Source organism: Microtus oregoni, unplaced genomic scaffold (assembly GCF_018167655.1).
Source record: "Microtus oregoni isolate MIOR12 unplaced genomic scaffold, Mior012 000021F_ref0000039, whole genome shotgun sequence".
In the NCBI taxonomy this organism is placed as follows: domain Eukaryota; kingdom Metazoa; phylum Chordata; class Mammalia; order Rodentia; family Cricetidae; genus Microtus; species Microtus oregoni.
In genome coordinates, this window is record NW_024543080.1 from 1,641,566 (window position 1) to 1,658,468 (window position 16,903).

The window sequence follows — 16,903 nt, forward strand, 5'->3', positions numbered from 1 at the left end:
TGAGCAGGCCAATCAAAGGTCAGCACTTCCTAAGAGCTCAGGATACAAATCTCACTCTGCTGAACTGAGAGCTGGTGTCTGAACTGAAAACTCTGCCACACTGTGATCAAAACCAGGGCAGCCGCAGCAAGGAACAACTCAAAGCCTGCTTATGTCACTCTGAAGTCATTGGACCACAAGCTGTTTCTTCGGTGAAAAGAGTTAACATTGCAGTAGGCCTGAGCACTCTCTTTTTTCACAAGGTTGGCTGGCTCTTGACCTGAGTCTGGGAACTTGAGGTTGAAAAAATGTTACTTTCCCCCAGAAATGGGGCCTCCTTCGCTCATTCTCATGGTCAATTGAACTGTGATGTGTGAGTGCCAAGCCTGATACCCAGGGCCCCTCTTGTCACCAACTCCTCCCTCCCTCTGCTCTCTATACCCATACGTTCTCCAGTACTCTGTAATATATCATGTGTCTGTCACTTGCTCTGCTTTACCTGCTTGTCTCTGAAGATTAGGAGCTTGTTTTGCAAGTCATCACATTCCTAGGGCATAGCAAATAACCATGATATGGCTGAGGCTTTAAGTGAGCAACAAAAATAACAGAAATATGAATACATAAATACAAAATAACAAGAGATGAAGTTTTCTATTTGGCACAAACTGGAAGAATTTTTTTTTAAAAAAAACTCAGGATTATTTCATATTGTGTTTGGTGGCAGTTTTGTAATATTTTTGCTTAGGAAAAAGTACATAATATTTTTATAGTTTTAATAATCACCAATTAAGTGCTTTGAGTAGTCCACAGTCACCAGATAATACTATTACTAGATGCTATCTTCTCCAAGATATGTTGCAGGGGAAGGGACCACTTGTTTATCTGGCTAGCTTACACTGAAAATAACCACACAGAAACTATTAATTAAACCACTGCTTGGCCCATTAGCTCTAACTTCTTATTGGCTATATCTTACACATTAGTTTAACCAATTTCTATTAATCTGTATATGACCACAAGTTCGTGGTCTACCAGCAAAGTCTCAGAACAACTGCCTCCAGTGACGGGTTCATGGCATCTCTTTCTCACTCTGCTTTCTTCCTCCCAGCATTCAGTTCTGTTTTCCCTGGCTACCTAAGTTCCACCCTATCAACTAGGCCAAGGCAGTTTCTTTATTTGTTAACAAACAAAAGCAACATACAAACAGAAGGAACTCGTACACCATTTCCCCTTCTCTGTTTAAACAAAAAGGAAGGATTTAACTTTAACATAGTAAAATTACATATAACAAAACAGGTATCAAGCAAAAACTACACTTAGATATTTATATCTATTTTATCTTTTATTATAAATAAGGAAAACTATAACTATAACTATCTATTCTTTAACTTCATCAAATCTTCCAGAAGGATATAATATTACCTAAGTAAGCAGGAAGTGTATTGTAAACAACTTCCAAAACTCTAGAATTGACAGACATCTCACTGCCTGGACAGTCACCCAAAGTTCTTCTGTACCATTGGGGTATCCATCTTCAGCCCACAGGCCCATAGTATCCAGCAGACTTTTTTATGAAGCAGGAAATTTCAAATACAGTTCTACCTGTATTGGCAGTTAGCCAGTCATTTTCTTCTGTATCCTGCAGAATGTCTTGTAGACTCTTTCATGAAGCAGGAACCCTGAAGGATCATCTCAACTTTATGCAAGTTCAGCAGTCATTTCTCATATCCAGTCATGCATATCCAGTGAAGAGGTCCAGGCAAAAGCAGTTTCTTGCCCAAATGGCTAACCATAAGGAGCCTCTTCAATACCCATCATCCTTTTGTAGTAGCTTGGTGCTGCCAGGAGCAAATGTATCTCACTGTCATGAAAAGTCCTAAATTTTAAAACATTTTAAATGCCATATTCTGAAGGTCTCTGAAAGATCTGAAGAATACCTATCCATCTGAAATTCTTCCCTGTACATCTAGAAAATCTAACTAACATGACTACAATTTTGACTATTGTAGATGATTATCTATTAAGCTATATTTCTTAATTATACATAACATTTTCAAATGAGCTACACAATCACAAGACCCCAATAAAGAGCAGAAATATACAAATACAGTATAACAAAATTTACTTTAAATTTGTATCAATAAACCAAGATTCATACCAATGCAAATTATTCATATCTATATCATATCTCCCATTAAATGTAAACAAACAATTATAAACAATACTTGGGAATATGGGCATAGTACTGTCCATACTACTTCCTGCTGATTGGGGGCACTGTTAATCAGGTCTTTCATGGTTCATCTCAGTCAGCAGTTGGGCAAAGTAATTTTTTGAGGGTGTTCATGGCAACCTTTCAGGGGGGCATGGTCTATCATACCATATTTGTTTAGAAGCATTCCATAGGTTTTCATCTTCTGTGAAAAGAAGAACCTCTTTTCCAAAGTAACTTATAATTAGACCAAAATTTTGAAGTCATGATACCTTTATAATATACATGCTGGTTTTCTCTCATTATATAATTAACATACGTTGGTGCTAATATTTCTTTCCCTTGCCCTCAAATCCCTTAGGTCCACTAAAAAGTAGATCCCATGTTTTCAGTGGGAATCATTTTTCCCCAGAATATTTTATGGAGGATTTTTCTTTGTTTTCTTTTCTGAAGACAATGGCTACTACACAGTGTCAAGGTCAACTCCAGTGCTATAAATAAATATGATGGTTTTCCAGACTGCAGTTTTTCTTTCTAGAGTTTCAGGTACCTACAGTTAACCACAGTCTAAAAAAATAGATGAAAAATTTCAGAAAAAATAATTCATAAATTTTAAGTGAAATTGCCTGTATGAGGGGCACAATGAAGCCCAACCTGGAAACAGACAGCCTGGAAACTGATTCATCCCTTTACCCAGCATATCCACAATGTGTGCGTTGCCCAACAGGCATTTCTTCCTAGACATCTTGGTTGTCATAGTAACTCTGCTGGTATCACAGTGTTTCCATTTGAGCAACCATACATTCGGTAGAAGAGAAGCCATGGAGAGGCTTCTTCAGGTGAGGCAGTGAATATGCAGTAAGATACTGAGAGGGAGAGCAAGAAAGCTCATGTTTACGTTACCTTCATTTCAGTATGTTGTTAGAGGTGTGTCTTATTCTCAGTTCTTGCTAATCTCTCATTGTACTTAGTTAAACTTTCATACATGTATGAACAAGAAAAATATAGTATGAGTAGAGCTGGGTTATAATGAGGATTTCAGGCATCCACTGCAATAGTTGTGCTGTGTCCCCTGAGGAAAAGAGCAAGGGCTACTATTTTAAAGACATCTCCTTCTTCATTCTCTGTCACATGCAGGGAAAATTCACAAGTTACATCATGGGCATCTCTGCCCTTCATCACAAGAGTCTGGCACCGGTGACCTTGGCCAAAAAAAGGAAGGGTTCTTAGACCTGAAGAAAGATCAAAGCCTGCTATTTCAATGGTTAGAAAAGCTACTGAACAGTTCAAAGGTCAGGTCTGCTTTTAATGAGCTGAGCATCCATGAGAATAGCTCTCAGACATTTGTCTGTGGTAAAAAGCATACTTTCAACTGTCTATTTGGGAACAATATAAATGGAACAACTTACTGTTTCATTACTAGAGAGGGCATTATACCATGCATGCATTTATTTCAATCTTCCTCTGATATAACAAAATAGTTTAAATATTCTTAAAAATTAACTTTGATTTCTTTATTCTATTAAGTAGATATATTTTCTTATTTTTATTATGTGTGTGTGTGTGTGTTATATGTGTATGTATTTGGGTGTAGACCTTTGTATGCCTTTGTACATGAAGGCCAGATTGAACTAGAGTTTTATCTCCTGCCTGCCAGTTCCCAAATAAACACTCAGAGACTTAATATTAATTACATATTTTTTTGGCCAATGGCACAGGCTTATTACAGACTAGTTTCTACATCTTAAATTAACCCATTTCTATTCTATATTTTACCACAAGGCTTGTGGCTTGTTACCTCACATCTTGCTGCCCTGGCGGCTGCTGGCATCTTCCAGATCTGCCTTCTTCCTCTCTTTGACTTTGCTTGGTTTTCCTGTCTGTCTTTATTCTGTGGACTATTGGCCAAATCAGCTTCTTTATTAACCAACAATCATAAACCATATCTACAACATATATAAGGGCATCCCACATCATCAGATGTCAAGGTGGGTGCCTTTCTCTATCACTTTCCACCTTAACTTTCAAGGCAAGGCCTCTCATTGAACCTGGAGTTCACCAATTGCTCAATCTAACTAACCACTGAGTTTTAGAGATCTGTCTGTTTCTGCCTCTTTTCCCACCCTCTGGAGCTATGGTTTCATATACATACGTCTGTCCCTGGCCTTTGCTGGGGTGTTGGGGACTTGAACTTGGGTCCTTAATCTAAACGGCAAGTGTTTCATTGACTGAACCAGGTTTGGATACATTTTCTCAGTGCATTTGAAAGAACATCACACATTTTTAGCAGAGACTAGGTTAAACAAGCTGAAGATGGTTGTTTTGCCTTTTGCACTTAAGGGGCAATTGTTAATATCCTCTGGTCTAGATGCATTTCAGGAAAAAGTGGTAGGATTTAGTCCAAGTCCAGTTTTCACTGTATATGGAATAATAATATACATTAATAGAAAAATCCCATTATTAAGATAAATTTTACTTAGGTCTCTGAAGGGACAAATAAGATTATGTGGATATAAGTACAGAAATGTCTTTTGCATTTACTAAGGTATATATTTTAGGATATTTGAAATATCTTATCTGGTCTGCATGGAGTTAATTTGCTTCATCAGTTCCTGTAAGTATTTATGATATCAGTTTTATATACGCATGTATAAGAAAAAGGACTTTTTTCCCCCAGGAGGAAGAATTTACTGTATTAAAGGCATATGGGACTCTTGATACTCTATCTAATAACTTTCAGATAAATGACATTGAACAAAGAATGGAGAGATTTATCAAGTAATATGATATACATTTCCCTCTTAGCCCAAATATTAGACTCTTGCTAGAGTATTGTTCATTTAATACTTAAAAAAGTCAAATCTGGTTATTTCATTAGCTAGGTAATTGTATTGAAAGTAATATTTAGTTGTTAGTCACAGGTTTTCAATATTATATATCTATGTTTATATATCAAATGTATATGTATATGTGTATATACAGACACACATATGTTTTACAACTCACAAAAGAATGAATCAAAAGCCAGGAAACATGCCTATGCCCATTCAGCTGTGGTGCCAGAGAGTTGAACAGGCAGAGACTTTCCCCTGGTATGGGGATTTGGGGCCATCCCCGCACAGCACAGTATCTCCTGTAGGGTTCCTGTCTTGGTTCAGATGAGAATGGCACCCCTAGGCTCATACAGTTTATGTTTGGCTTCCAGTTAGTAGAACTGCCTGGGAAGGATTAGAGGATTAGGTATGGCCTCTCTGGAGTAAGTGTGACCTTGATGAAGGAGGTGTGTCACTGGAGGTGGGCTTTGGGGTTTTAAAGGCCCATGCTAGGCCCAATCTCTTTCTCTCTCTGACTGCTACCTAAAGATCATGATGTAATGCTCTCAGCTACTGCTCCAGCACCATGTCTGTCAGCATCCTGCTGTAATGATCATGGACTAATACTCTAAAATTGTAAGCAAGCCCTCAAATAAATACTCTCTTTTGATAAGAGTTTCCTTAGCCACAGTGTCTCTTCACAGCAATAGAACAGTGATAAAGATAGAAGTTGGTACTGGGCTCTGAGGTATTGCTGTGACAGGCTTGACCTTGCTGTTGTTCAGAGGAATATGCAAGACCTTGAGAGTGGGCTAGGAAAGCAGTTAAATGCTTTAAGCAGGGTGTAATGGGCCATCCTAGCAGGAGCATGGAAGACAGTAGTGTTGAAGGTGATATGGACTATACAGGCCCTGCTCAAGAGGTTCCAGAGGGGAAGAATATTAGCAGGTAGCCAGGAGACCATTCTTGACATTCTTCTTGGGAAAGAATGTGGTTACTTTCTGTTCTTGGGAAAATCTGCTGGAGACTACATTGGAGAGTTTTGGACTAATATTATTGGCAGAGAAGATTTCAGATAGTCTACCAATGGCTGTGTCACAGGGTTACTGGTGGTCATTTACACAGGTCTACAATGAAAAGGAGCAAGTAGGGCAAAGAGAAACACAAAATGCACATTCTGAAGAGAAAAGGAGCAGCAGGAAATGTAATGTTGGAGCCAAGTCTTGTCTTCAAGGTGATGAGAAGTTTAAAGGAAAGTCTAATGCTAAATAGAATAATGGGAGTGCTAATCTCAGGACAATCCCAACTAATCGTACAACCTGTGAGAGGAAAAGCTTGAGGAATTGCCTAAACAATGGAAATCTTATGAAACTATCATTTTAGGAGTGGGCCAGGTTCTAGCACCAGCAAGCACAAGAACTTGGCAGCTTCAGTTTTGTCTTCAGCCCTGCTGCCTATCTCCTGGTCTATAAAGTATTCCTGATTCATATAATTTTTTTTATGATTTTGGTTTTATTTTATTGTATGCTTTGAGGTATGTATTATGATATAATAAAGGCAGATGTACATAAAAAGATAGTCAATCCTTGTTGATCTGGTACTGGAATACAGATTGAGCATCACTAATTCAAAAACCCCAAACCTGAAATACTCTCTGTCTATCTCTGACATGATTTGGTATACCTAATCATCTGTCAGCTGAGGCTTAGTTTTGTAAATTTTAGCTGTTATGGCTTGGCTGCAAAGAGGGTGAAGTACAGATATCTCATTAACTCATTGGTTTTACTTCCAGTCTGCACACAGCCAGGGATCACTGACCACATGGTTGTTCTGTGCATTGTTTAGTGTTACCTTCATGCTGTCTTCCATCATGGTTACACTAATCTGCTTCCAATTTCACATTCTTGACAAGTCATATAAGCTGGCTTTCCTTCACATCCTCACCAAAGGTATTGTTACATTGTATTTTAATAGATTTGTATGTAAAACTAAGTTTCATAATATGAGATTTCCTACTTGTAACACGTTATTTCTCCAAACATATCAGATTTTGCGTATTTTTGATTTTTAGCATAGGGATACTCAAGCCTATATTCCAGCCCCAGCTCAGTAGGGCTCAGGACAAGATACCGATTGTATGTGCATTTATTAGTTCTGCAGTCATAGATGTCTTACTACAGGCCATTATGTGTGTCAAGAAGTATAAAAGGGTATATACATTCTCATGAACTCAGGGGAGCTAGAAAAGAGAGTTGAGCCAAGGTGGGAAGGACAGTAGAAACTTCTAGGTGTCTTTTTTTACTTCCTGCTAAGGCTGGCCAGCACAGTGGCCTCGGTTTCCTTAAAATGATATGGACATGGTCCTAGGTACCATGTGTCATAAGACAATGTAAGAAGACTCCTTTTTACTCCCAAGATCTCTGAGGGAGAATATCACTCAGGACTAGAGAAGATGGTGGCAGCGAAAAGAAGAGCAGAAGGCAAGAGTGACCCTGAGCGGTGACATGTAGTTACGTGTATGGAGTGTGTCTGGTGATGGGTAACGCCCTGAGTCATACTGTCTGTTGGATTCCTCCTGGGGACATTCCTACCACTGGCAAATTCATGACATTAACATGATGCCCTGGGCATGAACCTACAAGGATGAAATAATGGTGCTGTGAGTTGGCCGAGAGTCTGATCTTGAATCCCCAGATAAGGAAAGGTGGCCAGAACTCCCCTAGGCTTAGAGGGTAGAGCTAGCTGGGGCTCATCTAATGCCCCCCAATTTAGCTTTTCGTGCTGCCCAAAGCTAGGGCCGTTATCATGACTCCCGGCCCTAGGCTTCTAGCACAGCTTCACACCTGGAGAGCTGCTCAAGAGACAAGAGGCCAGATTTCAAGTTCGCTTGCTGAGACTGCTTGATAATTTGTCCTTGAGGATGCCATGCAACCCCTCAACCTCATTTCTGTACTCAAATGATGGGAATTTGAAGTCGTTCTTCTCCTGTATCATTCTGACTCTGGAATGTTATGAAAAACACATTGCTTTCTTTAATATGGATGTTTGTCTATAGTTTTCATGTTTTTTTTCTCAAAATTTCCCAGATTTTTTTCTTCTTAAGAAAATACTGGTTAGTTAATAGAATGTATTGTTTGTAAACCCATGTGGGCTTCTGATAGCAAACACTTTCTTACTAAATAGCTATGAGACACTAGTGTACTTATTAGGTAATGAGTTTTATAGGCCATAAGCTTAGTAGAGCCAAATAAGATGTTATTATTTTAAAACTGAGCATCATTTTAATCTTTTTTTATATTTATTTATCTATTATGTATACAATATTCTGTCTGTGTGTATGCCTGCTGACTAGAAGAGGGCACCAGACCTTATTACAGATGGTTGTGAGCCACCATGTGGTTACTGGGAATTGAACTCAGAACCTTTGGAAGAGCAGGCAATGCTCTTAACCTCTGAGCCATCTCTCCAGCCCGCATCATTTTAATCTTGAATTCTCATTCTACTCAGTCAAATGAAGGAAGAATGGGGGGAGATTATGAGAGTTGGTTAGAGGTAGTGGGGGTGGGGAGGTAAAGAGAAGAGGAAGGGCAGGAGGAAGGGACAGAGCAGAGAGGGAGGGGAAGGGAAAGAAACAGCTCGGCTAGAGTCTATGACTTCTCCAGCTTGGGCATTTTTCCTCCTCTCTAACACCCAGGTTTGTGTTTTTACCTCTGCACATGGAGGACTAATCATAATTCCTAGGAACAACATAATTTGTTTTGATGACTATTGGCAAGCACAAGCTGTAATGCTGAAATAATTGAGTTAGCAGTTGATGCTGTCTCTCTGGATCCTTGTGCCCCTTGACGCTGAGGTTGCTGTAGACATCTCCTGGACTCCAGTGACAGTACTGCCATTCTGTATTGCCCATTGGGATCACTGAATTTGCCTTTGGAGGAGAGGCAGTGTCCAGGGAGAGAGGCAGTGCCCAACATCCATGCAAAAATTCTCTGTAGAAGAGGGAAAGGGTGGCTTGCATGAGGTATAGGCATATCAAACTCAAAAGCTGCCCACCTCTCTTGCACAGAGCTTAGAATCAACCATAGGACAAGAGGCATGACACCCCATGCTTCTGAGTATTCCCAGAAGTCAGAACACTGAATTCTGCAGTAGCTTGAGTAACCAGTAGCTGGCCTGCTGAGGAGTCTGCACTCTCCACTTCTCCTTTTATGTGCTTCTTCTACATAGAGACCACGGTGGTATGAGAGCTCACTGTCCAATCCAAGGTAACGTGCTGACTAATCACAGCTGATAGGCTTCCACTATGGGAGTGGCTGTTCACAGGCTGGAAAGCAGAAGCCGTTCTCTAAAGAGGACTATGGACTGGTTTTGTCTCCATGCCCTTTACCACCCATGAGCATTGCGGCTTTGTTGGGATGGGACGTAATGACAGCGGAACAGGAAGAACCCTGAGAGAAGACCTGAAAATCTTGGCGAGTTACAAACCTGACAATAAAGAAAGCTTCCACATTAGATAGTAATGAGTTCAGCAATGAGTAGGCTGTTCTTTGGATGCTCATGAGCCAGAGTTTGATGTTGGAGTCTTCCTCAATGGCTCTCCCTCATATCTTTAGGGGCAGGACCCCGAAAGATCATTGCATAGACTCTGAATAATCTAAGAGCTTACTGATTATCTAGAGTTTCTGGCCAGAAAGCTCCTGAAATTGTCTTGTCGTCTCTGCCGCCCCAAACAGCAGCTGTTTTTTACAAGGGCAGGGAGGGTTGAACTCTGGTCCTCATGCTTGCATGGGAAGCAATTTACCTACTGAGACATCTCTGCAGGCCCGGAGAGAACTGCTTTGTCAGGTAGCATTGTAGCTAGTATCCAGAAACCAAATATGATTACACTGAGTCTGCAACTGTGGAATTCTTAGTTGATAAAATAAATAATCTCCTTTAACATCTTGTTAGAAGTTGTTACTGAGATTTTTGATTGTATATTTTTAAACAGTCACTTTTCTCCATTTTGGAATAGGTAGTTGTAGTGGTATTTCATTTGTATTTTAATAAATAAAGCTTGCCTGAAGACCAGAGAGTAAAATAGCCCCACTGATCAGCCGTATAGACCAGGCAGTGGTGATACACACCTTTAATCCCAGTAGCCATGCTAATTTGCCATAGAAACCTGGTGGTAGTGGTTCACATCTTTAATCCCAATGGTTCATGCCTTTAATCCCAGCCCTAGGGAGGAATATACGATGGGGGTACGCGGCTCTCAGTTTCAGCGTCATTGTGAGATTCCTGGAGGCAGGATCGCCATTTTGGACTGAGGTAGAGGTAAGAATCAGTGTCTGGCTGTTTTGCTTTTCTGACCTTTAGGTTGAATGCCAGTTTCTGTCTCTGGGTTTTTATTAATGCTGCTACAAGTAGCTTTTCCATGTCTAGACTGTCAACATCTCTGCTTCCTGCAATTATGCAAGAATTACAAAAGTGAGCAGCATTTGCATTTGCAAATCCTCCAGAACTCAGAAAGCTCTGCTTGCACTGCTGCTCGCTGGGGTCCTGTGCCTCCTGCCCCTGCCATCATATCCATTCAAGCTGCTTAGGCCAGGAGACTGCCTCTCCCCTTGGTGGATTGCTGTGCCCTCTCTACCACAGACGAGCAGGCAAGCGCTGCTTGTTTGCCGTCAGCATCACTTGTGACTGATAACTGAGGCCCTGTGCTGTAATTGAATGCAGCCTTTGGTGAGGTGGAGAACTAATAGGGTTATGCAAATGAAGCTAACCAAGGCTGGGTTGTAATTGATCTAGATGAAGTGCCTTTAAATCTTAAATTATTCAGAAGCTCCCAGGGCCTCCTTTTGCCCCCTTAAAGCCCAGCCTCCAGTTCATTAGCACAGAAGTGCTGCTTGACAAGGTCCTTAGATAATTGGGATTTTGATATGGTGTGGACTGTTCAAGTTTAAGTCAAAGAAGTAATGGAAGATTTTGAAATCTTAGTAACTAAAAAGAATACATTAAACCTTAACTGGTCCATAATTGTAGATATTTTGGGGGTATAGTATAACACAGACACATATACAACTCACAATGATAAAATCAGGTAATTAGCATGTCTAGAACTTCAAATGCTTATCATTTCTTTGTGTGAGAAACATCGAAAATCCTCTCTGCTGGCTGTTTTGACATAGACAGTGAATTGCCTCAGCTCTAATTATCCTCTCCTGTTATGAGGCATTAGATGTTATTCCTCCTAGTCAGCCATATCTTTGTGTCCATTGACCGCTTTCTCTTCATCCTTTCTACCCTTTAGTAGTAGTAGTCTGTATTTGTGTCAATCTGGATGGTTTCCCCACGTAGATGAGACCTGGTTTTCTGTCCCTGACTTATTTTACCAATACTCCAGCCTGTAAGCTTGTTTGTATTGCTGCAAGATGAAAAACTTCATTCTTTTTCACGAATGCATCTCATTTTACTGTAGAGCAAGTGTTCCACATCCTCCTTATCTACTACTGGTCTGTTGATGGATGCCCACTCTCATGCCACACTGCTCCAGTGGCGTGGAACGTAGAACTCTCTTCAACATGCGATTTCTTCTGGACACGTGCTCATGGTCAAACTGCTGGGTCATGGGTAGTTCTGTTTATGGTTCTTTGGTTTAAGGGCGCCCCATGGGGTGTCCACAGTGGCTGTGTGGGTTATTTTGCTACCAGCAGTGCACGAGGGCTCCCTTCCTTACATCTTTACATCCTCACCAGAATGTGGAGGATTTTGTTGCTGTATTGGTCGTAGCCAAAGATGGTGTCTCAGTGTGGTTTTAAGTACTATTTTCTCCATGGATATTGATGTTGAACAATTTTCCATGTTACCATGGTCATTTGTATAACTTCTTTTGAGAAATGATTGTTGATATCAGTAGCCCATTTTAAAAACATGATACCTTTTCTTTTTTTTTTAATTTTTTTTTTTTTTTTTTTTAGCTGTTAGAATTGTGGCTCTATCATGATTCTGGATATTAGTCCTCTTCATGTGAATAATTACAATGTTATTCTTATTTTATAGGTTACCTTTTCATGCTATTGATATTTTCTTTGCTGGGATGAAAGTTTTTAGTTTGCTAATAACCCTCTTTGCCTATTTTTACTTTTGTTGCTAGTGCTTTTGGTAAGTTATGAAAAAAAGTCTCTTTGCTCTGATCCAGTCTTCTGAAGTGTTTCTTTTGTTTTCTTCTGTTTTTGAGTTTTAGGTCTTATATTTATTTTATTTATTTTTTTATTGTTTTTATTGAGTTGTGTATTTTTCTCCACTCCTCTCCCTTCCTCCCCTTTCCCCTTCTGCCCTCTCTCATGATTCCCCACACTCCCAATTTGTTCAGGATATCTTGCCTTTTTCTACTTCCCATGTAGATTAGAAGAGTTTTAGGTCTTATATCTAAATCTTTGATCCATTCTTAATTGATTGTATTATGGTGTGATACACAATCTGGTTTCTTTTTTCTTGTTTGTAGAAAAAGTATCTTAAGCACTGGATGTGTGTGACTGCAAGGAGAGAATTGGGATCCTATTGCTTCCTAGTGCGTCTCTGCATTTCATATTGGGAACACTCAGAAGTGGAGCTTATGTACAAAGCATCTCACTCTACAGCTGATAGGAGCTATCCAGATTTACTTCTCAGGGCTCTATGTTGTAGGTGATAAATATAAGTTTTACAAACAGAAATAATATCTCTGTGTGAGGGTGTATGTTTAACATTTTTTAGTTATGGAAAGAAACAGATAAATCAGACTGAGTCATTCATTGTCTTAGTCAGGGTTTCTATTGCTGTGATAAAACATCATGACCAAAAGCAACTTTGGGAGGAAGGGTTATTTCAGCTCACAACTCTTGGATCATGTCCCATTGCAGAGGGAAGTGAGGTCAGAAACTCAAGGCAGGAATGTGGAGACAGGAGCCTGAACAAAGTAGAAGCCATGAAGGGATGCTACTTAGGGGCTTGCTCTTCAGGGCTTGTTCATCTTGCTTTCTTACAGCATCCAGGACCACTGTGGTACCATCCACAATGGTTTGGACCTTCCCACATCAATCATCAATCAAGAAAATGCCCTATGGGTTTGCTTATTGGCCAATCTTATGGAGTCATTTTCCTAAGAGTCTTTCTGTCTAGATGACTATACCTTGTATCAAGTTGCTATAAGAATACATTTTTGGTGTGTTCTATAGTATAAAAACCATTATCATTTGAAGAGATAATAAAGGAACATGCAATTCCAAGTATAGAGAAAACAACAATCACCAGAGACTTTGATGGAGGAAGGTCATTGGCTAATAAAGGAACTGCCCTGGCCCATTTTATTGGTTAGAGGATAGGTGGGAGGAGTAAACAGAACAGAACGCTGGGAGGAAGAGGAAGTGAGCTCAGACTCGACAGCTCTCCTCTCAGGAGCAGACACCTGAGAGAGACGCCATGCCCCGCTCCCGGGATGAAGCTCCGACCCAGGATGGGCATAGGCTAGAATCTTCCCGGTAAGCACACCTTGGGGTGCTACACACAGATGATTAGAAATGGGCTAAATTAATATGTGAGAATTAGCTTAGAAGAGAATGGGCCAAGCAGTGTTTAAATGAATACAGTTTGTGTGTTGTTATTTCGGGCATAAGCTAGCCGAGCAAGCGGCCGGGGTGCTGGGGACGCAGCCCCGCCACCCCTTAATACCACAAGACTTCATACAATTGTCTTGAGGTTTGTGTGTGTGCTCTCTTGCAAGGTGCCCTTTAACCTCCAGATGTGTTCCCATGGAGTCTTTCCATGCTTCATGTGGAGCCCAGGGGTTAATCTCAGGTCTCCAGGCTTGTCAGCAAGAGCCAATCTACCGAGTCATCTCACCAGCCCTAATTTTTTTATTTTCTATATTTCTGTAATGTTAGAATTTTTATTTTTTTGCCTTTGTGTGTTTGTAATTTATGCTGATTCCCCTTCCTCCAGTTCTGGACAGATAGCTACTTTCAGATGTCTAATTTCACTTTCCAGTTCTTAAGAAAGCAAAAGCCTATTTTTTTCTTAAATGTGTTTTCAAGTGATGCTGTCTTCATCTTTCTCATCTTCACTTAGGCATTGTTTATTGTGAAGCTGTGATATGCAGAGGTATTTCAGAATTAAAGTTTTCCTTGGGAACTACTGTGAGCTGGTGATTATTTATGAAATAGAAAGAATGGGCTGGCTCACACGTTTGATTTCAGGATTCAGTGAGGTCATGTGGAAGGATGCTTTAAATGACCAGCTGTCAGCCTACCATACAGACTCTGCTCATGATCTGCCCTCTGTTTTATCCTAGTTCTCACTAGTAAAGGTATCGTTGAGCCTACTTACTTCTGAAGATCTTTGTAGGTGGACTTTTCTTTCTTACCCAACAGTTCCCAAATAATTGACACAGAGATCTTTTTGATTGATGGCATTTGGTATTTTAGCTGGAATGTTACAAATGTGAAGTACAGCATGTAGCTAAGTCTTAAATATCTTGTCCCATCATTTGTACTGTGAAGGTGCATTGGGTCAGACAGGCAATGACACCATTAGCAAATGTCAAGGAAATTGTAGGGATCATACAGTTTTGATAATATGAATTACAATGGCATAATTTCTGTCTGATAGTTTTAGTCTATGGTTTTTCTTATTCTTCCATATCTCCTACTTTAGTTCCAAAAAATAGTGTTCAATAATCTTTGGGGGAAAAGATTCATAGCCCCTCATGGTAGCAGTAGCAACCTGGGCAGGGCACATGGGAGCTAAACTGTGAGCCTGGTGAGCCACAAGCCCTTCAGGCTCTGCACCCAGATGCTGTGTGGATGCTGAACTCACCTGGCCTGCATTATGACGAAGTATTTGCTGGGTCACAGAATATTCTGAAGGTCTTAGAATCAAATGTTTGAAGCCTTCTGGCAACGATACTGGATCCCTATAGTAAACATGTCTTAGTGAAGACACAATGCTCCCAGAGGTGACCCCTGACCAGAAACATTGGTCCTAGAGACTCCTGTCCAAGACCACTAAAACCAACAGGGATGCCAAGTTGGGCACAGAGATTGCTTTCTGTAAACATTGCTCGCTCGGACCACATCCTGGAAGACTCTATTGAAGACCCACAGACTCGGACCACGACCACCTTCACCTGGAACAGCAACCACACCCATCTGATGATTGAAGAGGAAAAAACAATGTATTTACCGTGGCAACTCTGACACAGCTGAGGGATTAAATCTGTCAGCAAGCCTGGGTCTACTCTAGCTTTAGCATCTCCAGAGGTGCTCAGGAATTTGGTCTTGCCTGCTTCAGAAGCAATGTGACCAAGACAATGAAGAAAACAGCTTGGTTAAACTACATGATGAGGCCCCTTCCAAAACACTTGCTGAGACAGCCATAGAAGCCAAAGAGAAAGCAAGACCATATTAACAGCTACAGAAAAGGGTAAAGACCCGACCAGTGAAGCTACCACCAAGCAACAGCAGCAGAAGGTCTCAGAGCCCACTAGCCTGTGTGGCTCAGCCTCTTTCCCCTTCTCTCCACTGTACTTGATTATTAAAAACCAGGCTTGAGCCCTCTCTGCAGCCTGGGTGGAGAGTCTGGGCTGGTGTCCTGTTCATCACCTGCAATATACCAGGCTCAGAATCCACTGAGCCAGCCTGTTTGTTCCCCCATTGGGCAGAGAAGTGCAGCAACTTGGCCACGGGAACAAGCAGTACATAGGTGAAGTGGGAACACACCATAGACTGTGTATTCCACCATGGCAGAGCTCCTTGTTTTAGTGTCTGATGTGTCCCAAGTATCATGAATAGTATTTATCATTTAATAGGCATTAAATAAACATTTGATTTTATTGTTCCCTCCCCCAAAAATAAAAGAAAAAAAAAGATTCTTCCAAAATCATGATCTTTTTCTTTCTTACCCAGTAGGACAGATTTTCCCCCTCTTAGATTTGAAAACATTTATTCCTGTACACAGCTGTATCTCACATACAGTTAATCACGGAAATTGCCGGAGTCTATATTTTGGGGGTGCTGAGCATAGCTTGAGAGAACAGACAAAAGCCACAGAAGTAGAGAATTAGGAAGAAAGTGACAACATTTGCTGGTACTAAAAAGGCGGCTGAATTACATCTTCAGTTCCGACGAATGCTTTGGTTGTAAGGACTACTGGGGACATCTTCATAAAATTCCAAGTGGTTCAACTCTAAAGTAAAAGACATCGGACACACAGAGCTTTGGGAAGGAATCCATAGGACTCAACACAGATGTTCAATACCTGGAAATTCTTGCTTAGCCTCGGAAGCTTCTGATTTCCCTTCTCCTGTGAACCATGTGTGTGATGTTCTACACGGTTGCACTGTTCTGCTGTTCCACTCTTGAGCCCTGGGTACAGAACCAACGCTTCCCTTCCTGGAAATCAAGGCTCTCTGACACCTTTCCCAGTGACATCATGAATGTTTATAAACAGAAGCCTAGACTGCTTCCTGGAAAGCCTGAGTTGACGGTGGCTGGACAACGCCATTAATATGTGTGTGGTTTCCCACCATGTCACTGGATTCAAAGTTGTCACTGTGTTCAAAGATGGTCCTGCTCTATTCTCTGGATGGAACGTTGTCTACTTCATGGGGTTTTGAGGTTTCTTTAAGAGGTTATAACAAAGTGACATTCTCTTAAAACAAAGGCCCATATCTTAGTCATTTTGTTGTATAGGGCATCCTCACTTTGCAAAGTTTTCATGAGAAATCTGTTTGGGGTATTTCTTGATTGACTGGTAAAATTTATCTTTTTGTTTAAAGTATTACAAGTTAAAAAAATTCAACCCAGGCATCTGTTCCATAGACCAACTTTTAAGTTTGACGTGACCCCCTTTGTACGGTATTGAGCTTTTGAACTGCACACTA

The 16,903-nt window shown here is 40.6% G+C and overlaps 1 pseudogene; it reads left to right on the top strand.

The window, feature by feature from the left end:
- The first annotated feature begins 10,241 nt into the window (after positions 1 to 10,241).
- On the top strand, positions 10,242 to 15,572 carry LOC121460652 (annotated as a pseudogene).
- Positions 15,573 to 16,903: the final 1,331 nt, after the last annotated feature.